The 7,191-nt window shown below is 47.5% G+C and overlaps 1 long non-coding RNA gene across 1 annotated transcript; it reads right to left on the bottom strand.

Annotated features, from left to right (window-relative positions):
- Positions 1-4,424: 4,424 nt before the first annotated feature.
- LOC138844572 (uncharacterized) lies at positions 4,425-7,072 on the bottom strand. Its single transcript, XR_011380510.2, has 3 exons — positions 6,920-7,072; positions 6,561-6,606; positions 4,425-5,227 (listed from the first exon to the last, which is right to left on the bottom strand). It is a non-coding gene; the product is annotated as an uncharacterized LOC138844572 (long non-coding RNA).
- Positions 7,073-7,191: the final 119 nt, after the last annotated feature.

Here is a 7,191-nt window from a genome sequence, read left to right as displayed (position 1 = left end):
GAAAGGCACTAAATAATTTTCTTCATAGTACCACAGGGACCTAATATCTCCAAGTCAAACAGATAATTGGTTCTTGATTTTGACACCAAGAAATGAATCAGTAAGTTATCAGAGGATGACTTCATAATTGCAGAAGGGTTTTAACTTGCTTGCCTTTTTGGGAAATGAAATTATATTTTCCAATAGACATATCTATCACAGTACCTGACAGAGATGATCAATACATCATCATAAATAAAACCAGCAAGCATACCATAGTGATTATTTGCACTTTTAATGCATTTGTTAATCTTTATTGAATAGATTTATTGTCATACAATGAAGATAACTGGGTAAAAGCTCTGTCAATCATATGGAAAAACATAAAGGTCACTTTTTATAAGTAAAACTTTCAAGTTTGCACTTAAAAAGCAAACTAAACAAAAAGCACACTGGCAAGGTGGTTTTCACAGAATGACACACTATATTCAAAACTGAGAAAATGAAACAATATTGATGCCCCATTCTTAAAAATTAGTCAGATTTTTCCCCAAAAAATAAGGTAGACACTCCTAGTGCTGAGTTCTGCTGAAACTTTAAAATATATATTAAAATAAAAATACCAAAAGTAGACAGCTCCACATAAAATGAGAACACATTTCCCTAACAAAATTCAGAAAGAGTCCTGATTTCCCCACCACTGAAATCCTGTAAGTTTCATTGGGCTAATGATGCTTCACTGCCCTACTCTGTTATTAGTGGTCAACAAATGTAGATTCTGAATCTACTTTTTTTCTATCCAATTAAAGAACTACATTGGTGATGAGGCAGAAAATGAACAAATTAAATGCAAATACTTTAATTTTCAGAAATTTTGATTTTTTTCATTATTTTACCTCTCCCCAAATTGAAAGAAATATTTTTGAAATGTTTCTAATAAATTAGTATAGAAAAATTATGTTTGGTACATTAACAGAAGCTATCCATTTTCTCAAAGTATAGGAATTTCAATTATTTTATTATTTGGTTTGTGGTCATTTGTATTATCACAATTGCCATAAAAATGATAACTTCAAAATTAAGCCTACAACTAGAGATAAATAACTATATTTCTATGAATTGTCCATGAGGCAGATGTTATCCAAACATCTCTTATAGATTTCCATTATTCATTATTCCTGAAAAATCACTTCAGAGACAAAACAATTATTTGTTTCAAATTTGTGACAACATCTTAATACTTCTGATAACTATAATCAATAGCAGGTAGTAAGACTTGTTTTCCGATGTGTTATATTAATGTATTTAAGTAATTAATAATGTATTTTAAGATAATTCTATTAATGTGTAAGTTTAGTGAAGAAATCTTAATAACACCAGAGATTGCTTAAAAGTGAAAAAATATTATAATTTGAATGAAAATGGCTGATATTGAAGGTTCCCTTCCAAAAGAGAAATTCTATAAATCAATAAACTTAAAATTTGCTTTTATTACTAGGCATTTATCTTCATAAAAATATAACATTTAATTTATATCTAATAGTATAGTTCATTTGTATATTATAAGTACTACAGGATTTTTCTTAGCTTATTCTTAAAAAAAAAAAAAAAACTACAAGATAACACTTTGGCTCTCCTGAACTGAAAATAATGAAAATGTTGTTCACTATGAACTGCTTAAAAAAAGTACATAGGCTGGCGCCATGACTTACTTGGCTGATCCTCTGCCTGCAGTGCCAGTACCCTGGGTTCTAGTCCCGGTTGGGGCCCCAAGTTCTATTCCCAGTTGCTCCTCTTCCAGTCCAGCTCTCTGCTGCTGCCCAGGAAGGCAGGAGGATGGCCCAAGTGCTTGGGCCCTGCACCCGCATGGGAGACCAGGAGGAAGCACCTGGCTCCTGGCTTTGGATCAGCGCAGCATGCCAGCCATAGCAGCCATTTGGGGGGTGAACCAATGGATGGAAGACCTTTCTCTCTGTCTCTCGAGGTCTAACTCTGCCTGTCAAAAACAAATATAAACATACGACCTTGGGAACATTTTTTGAGGCACAAAATCCCTGACATGGCAACAGAAGTACATAAGGACATTCAACACACACGGGTCCTTTCTAGCATGTCACATGACAACTTGTAAGATTTTCTTGGTAATACTCAGGCAATAATCATGTTCGTGATTCAGAAAATCAGATGAGGTTGCAAGCAATGAAAATAATAGGTGATCCTAGTAGGAAGAAAAGCTTGAAGTCCTTTCCTTCTTTCCTTGAAAGCCCTAAGAAAGGGTGCCTTCTTCCACATGAGGGGCAGAAGCACTAAATCTCAAAACTAGGTGGTGGGAGGAGACCTGGAAATTTAGGGACCTCCTGCAAGCCTGCATGCTCTCTATTAAACATGGTTTATCCCCTCTGAAACTCATGGGCACAGTTAATCCAGTGATGAGAAATTCAGCAGTGAGAACAGGTGAGGCCCTGCAGGAAGTGATCAGGATAAATCCATTCATGTGTTCATGGATTAACGCCTTATCCCTAGGGGACCGCAACATAGACCACTTTGGATTGGCCCCCTCTGCACCCCTTCTGTCTGTCCGCTGGTCTCTGTGCCACCCCAGGACTCTACCAGCAAGAAGATCATCACCGGATGCTGCCCCTAGACCCTGCACCAAAACCATGAGGTCAATAATACTGCTTCCTTCTCACACACCGAGCCTGTGCTGCTGCACGATTAGCAACAAGAAAACTGACCCAGACCCCTACGCCGAGAGGCCTGCTTGAGATCTGCTGCCTCACTCAAGGAAATCGGGTCATACAGTAAGTTCAAGTTCTTCCTCACCACACAGAGATTGGAAAGCTGATGCCCCAGGGTTCAAAGAAGCTGCAGGCGGGGACTGCACACCACCCCGTGGTCCTGACGGCCACCCCACTGCATACCGGAGTCCTAGCATCCTCCTGAGGGCTCCTGCGGTGTGGGAAACACAAACAGTAGCACTGGCTGAGCCGCCTGGAGCCCCTCTCAGGAGATATACCTTGTTCAATGACTGTACTTTGTGTAGTTCTTCTTGTCAGTGTATACACTTTAGAAATTGATTACAGCAGAAAACACATACGAACATGTTTCTTTATGCCTTACTGTGGAAAGTTTGACTACAATGTGTCATGGTGAAGATCCTTTCAGGTCATGTTTCTTATGTGTTCTATGTGCTTCCTGTACTTGGCATCCTTTTCTTTCTCCAAATTGGGGGAGTTTTCTGTGATTATTTCACAAAAATAGGCCTTCTATTCCATTCTCTCTTTCTACATCTTCAGGTACTCTTAAGACCTGTAAGCTGGGTTATTTGACAGTTTTTTAAAAAGATTTATTTATTTATTTGGAAGTCTCAATTACAGAGAGAGGAGAGGCAGAGAGAGAGAGAGAGAGAGAGAGAGAGAGAGAGAGAGAAAGAGACAGATCTTCCATCTGATGGTTCACTCCCCAATTGGCCACAACAGCTGGAGCTGTACCAATCCGAAGCCAGGAGCCAGGAGCTTCTTCCAGGTCTCCCACATGGTGCAGGGGCCCAAGGACTTGGGCCATCTTCTACTGCTATGCCAGGCCATAGCAGAGAGCTGAATCAGAAGAGGAGCAGCCAAGCCCTCAAGTTGCACAAAGATGTCATTGATTCCTTGTGGAGCCTCCAAGTAACAGATCTGTCAGTTGAAGTACCTTTAACTCTCCTGTGGCTCTCACTGCCCACAAGGTCAGGAACAATATCCAGGAAAGAACTCCAACACACCATTGCATTTGAGAGTTTATGGTATGGTCACTTACATGCTCCATAGAGTACAATTGACAAATTTCTCAATTTCTATTCATGGAAAACTTGAAGCAAGTTTACTCATCAGTAAAATGTGTGAACCACTGAGAGTAGTTCTGAGTTAAAAAACTGGGGAGACATTTATCTTTGAGTCCTTTCCCCCTAAAGATAAGAATAGACCCTAGTATGTGTACAGTTTATGTGTGTGTGTGTGTCTTTTTGTGTTTTTACTATTTATAAGTATTTCCCATATTTCACACATTTGCAATATGGCAATATTTCTACAATATTAAGGGTTACATTTATTTTAAAAATATTTTGTCAGTCTACATTGTAAAAGAAAAGTGAACTCTAAATCAATTTTTTGACTTTCTCCTGTTGTTTTTCCCGATGAACTGTCCGGTAATTTTGAATTTACAAGAAAGTAATACATGCATAAGCACTTTGCTTAAGCAGAAATATCATAGAAAATAAGTGTGTGCTACATTTGAGTTTCCTTTTCAGAAAAATTTCTTCCTTAAAACAATCTCATGAAAAATCCCTTGCCAAAGTGTCACTATTTATATGGGCCCTGAAAAAAAATCACATATGACTCCTCTGCTTTCTTTTTCCATCCTTTATCTCTATTTTTATTTTTCAATAATATGATTGTGTAGGTAATGAAAAATTTATCTTCATGCCTAAGTATCTATGTAAAACTTACCTACACAAGTCTTGTGTTTGCCCATAACCTCTATCCATAAACTCCTACAATATAAAGCATATCCTAATGTGAATTCATATTCAAAATCCAATATTCTAACTTGCTGTGTTATACATGCTTGTTCTGGGGCTGGCACAGTAGTGTAGCAGGTAAAGCCACTGTCTGCAGTGCCAGCATTCCATATGGGCACCGGTTTGAGTCCCAGCTGCTCCACTTTTGATCCAGCTCTTTGTTATGGCTTGGTGTGGTGGAATGAGAGGGCCATGCCAAGGTGGCCACTGGCAAGGGAGCATCAGTTACTCAGGAATGGCTTTGAAACCCACCTGGCAACAGGCTGTGATTGAATGGCTTTGGAAACTGCCTGGCAACAGGCTGTGACTGGATGGCTTTGGAAGCTGCTGGCAGGCTGTGATTGGATGGCTTTGGAAACTGCCTGGCAGGCTGTGATTGGATGGGGCATAGACTGCCCCTTGACCATATTGGCTTGTCTTGGCTATATAAGAGGTAGTTTCAACTGAAATAAACAAGTCTGCCGGCTGCTCACCTCAAGCCTGCTTTCACTGGACTCCCGGGGTCTGTGTAGTGACTCCGCGCCTCTTGCCCCCACCACGCTGTTCCTCTCAGAAATGAATCCACTGCAACATTGTTGAGAAATCAACAGCAACAGGCACCCACATCTGCCAGTGGTTCGGATCCTGTCCAGAGAACCCCCAGGCTCAGCCACGGAGGCCCTGGGCAGCTGCACTGAGTCCCGAGGCTGCCTGGGAAGGGAGAGGAGAGAGCCAGCTGGCCCAAGGACAGAAACAGGAAAGAGGGAGTCTGGAGCTGTAGTAGGGAGAGGGAGGGGCCTGGCCCTGAGATCCCAGGGGTGCCCTCCAGTGTGGGTCTGGTGCAGTGGGGCAGATGTGGTCCTGAGGCAGGCAGAGTGGCAGGTACCTACCTTGGCTGACGCTCCTCAGGGACCACTGAGAGGGATTCTGAAAGACAGCTCGGGAGCCTCCCGGAGTTTTGTCTGCCCAGGAAGACTGAGGAAGGCCCACCTGTGGGCTGTGGTTGGGGTGGGGGAGGGCTGGGGGTAGCTGTGACTGCCACTGTGTGGGGGGGCACATAGACATCCTCCCCACATTGGGTGGGCTCAGAAATCCTCACGGGATGGAGGGCGTTGGCACCCACACAGAATCGGGGGTGCTGGCACACTCACGGATTGGAGGCCGCTGGCAACTTCACGGGTCAGGGGGCACGGGCACCCTCACAGGTCGGGGGGCACGGACATTCTCACAGTGTTGGGGGCCCAGGCACACTCACAGGGTCGGGGTGCTGGCATCTTCTCTGGTCGGTGGGCGCTGGCACTCTCACGGGTCGAGGGGCCCAGGCAACCTCAAGAGGTCGGGGGTGCAGCCACCCTCATGGGGTTGGGAGGCGCTGGCACCCTCACGGGGTTGGGAGGCGCTGGCACCCTCACGGGTTGATGTCTACTGCAGCCCCCCGCACGGGGTCGGGGTCCGCAACCATGCTCACGGCTCGGTGGCCTGGACATCCTCACTGGTCGGGGGGCTCAGGCACACTCATGGGGTTGGGGGGCGCAGACTTCCTCACAGGTCGGGGGGCGCAGGCCCCCTCACGGTCCGGGAGGCACAGAAATCCTCACAGGGTCCGGGGGCTCCGGCACATGCACGGAGTCAGGGGGCGCAGGCACCCTCACTGGTTGGGGGCGCAGACATCCGCGCGGATCTGGGAACGCAGGCACACGCACGAGGTCTGGCAGCACAGACTTCCTCACGGGTCCGGGGGTGCAGCCACCATGACGGGGTCGGGAGGTGCTGGCATCCTCACGGGGTCTGGGTCCGTAGCCATGCTCACGGTTCGGGAGCGCAAACATCCTCACGGATAGGGGGGCGCAGGCACACTCATGGGGTTGGGCGGTGCAGGCACACACACGGGTCGGGGGGCACAGACAACCTCACGGGATGGGGTCTGCAACCATCCACACGGGTCGGGGGGCGCAGGCACACGGATGGGTCGGGGGCACAGACTTCCTCACGGGTCGGGGGGCGCAGGCACACGCACAGGGTCGGGGGGGCGCGGGCTACTCACCGTGACCGGAAGGCCCCGCGGCAGCTGCGGCCGGGTCTGCTCAGCCCTGGAGGGAAGCGTGGGAGAGGCTGAGGCCCCGGAGCTGCTCTGAGGGGAAAGGGAGCCCGTGGGGGCGCGGGAGGAGGAGCCGCCGGGAACTGGGCGCACCCGACTGGATCCAGCTGGGCGGGGACAGACGCGCTTTCGGGATCAGCGTGGGGCCCCTCGAGGAAGGGCTGGGTGTGAGAGGGGCAGTGTATGGAGGACGTGAAAGGGACCCCCGAGGGGATTTCTGAAACAGAACGTCTGGGGCACATCTGGGAGGAGTCAGAAAGGGCTCGTGAACTGATGCAGTGTCCCCTGCTCTGCGCTCCGCCCACCTCCTGAGCCCTGGGTTCCGAAGGCCCCGGTTCGGGGGCGCCTGTGGAGAAAGGGGGTCCAGGGCGCGGGCCGGAGAGCGGCCTCTGGGGTCCGCAGACTAACTAGAGAAAGCTGCGCGCGCACCCAAGGGAAATCGCCCCGCCCCCAGAGTGGGCGGTGACAGCTGCACGCGCAGCTCCCATTTTGACGCCTCGGACCACGCCCTTCTTTGTTTCATCTTTCTCACTGACCAATGGGCTTGAAGTGTGGCGACCACGCCCACCCAGCCCCG

The sequence above is a fragment of the Oryctolagus cuniculus genome, chromosome 12 (genome assembly GCF_051225735.1).
Source record: "Oryctolagus cuniculus isolate XC-2025 breed Fujian yellow rabbit chromosome 12, ASM5122573v1, whole genome shotgun sequence".
Classification (NCBI taxonomy): Eukaryota; Metazoa; Chordata; class Mammalia; order Lagomorpha; family Leporidae; genus Oryctolagus; species Oryctolagus cuniculus.
This window is presented reverse-complemented; position numbering and strand designations above follow the sequence as displayed.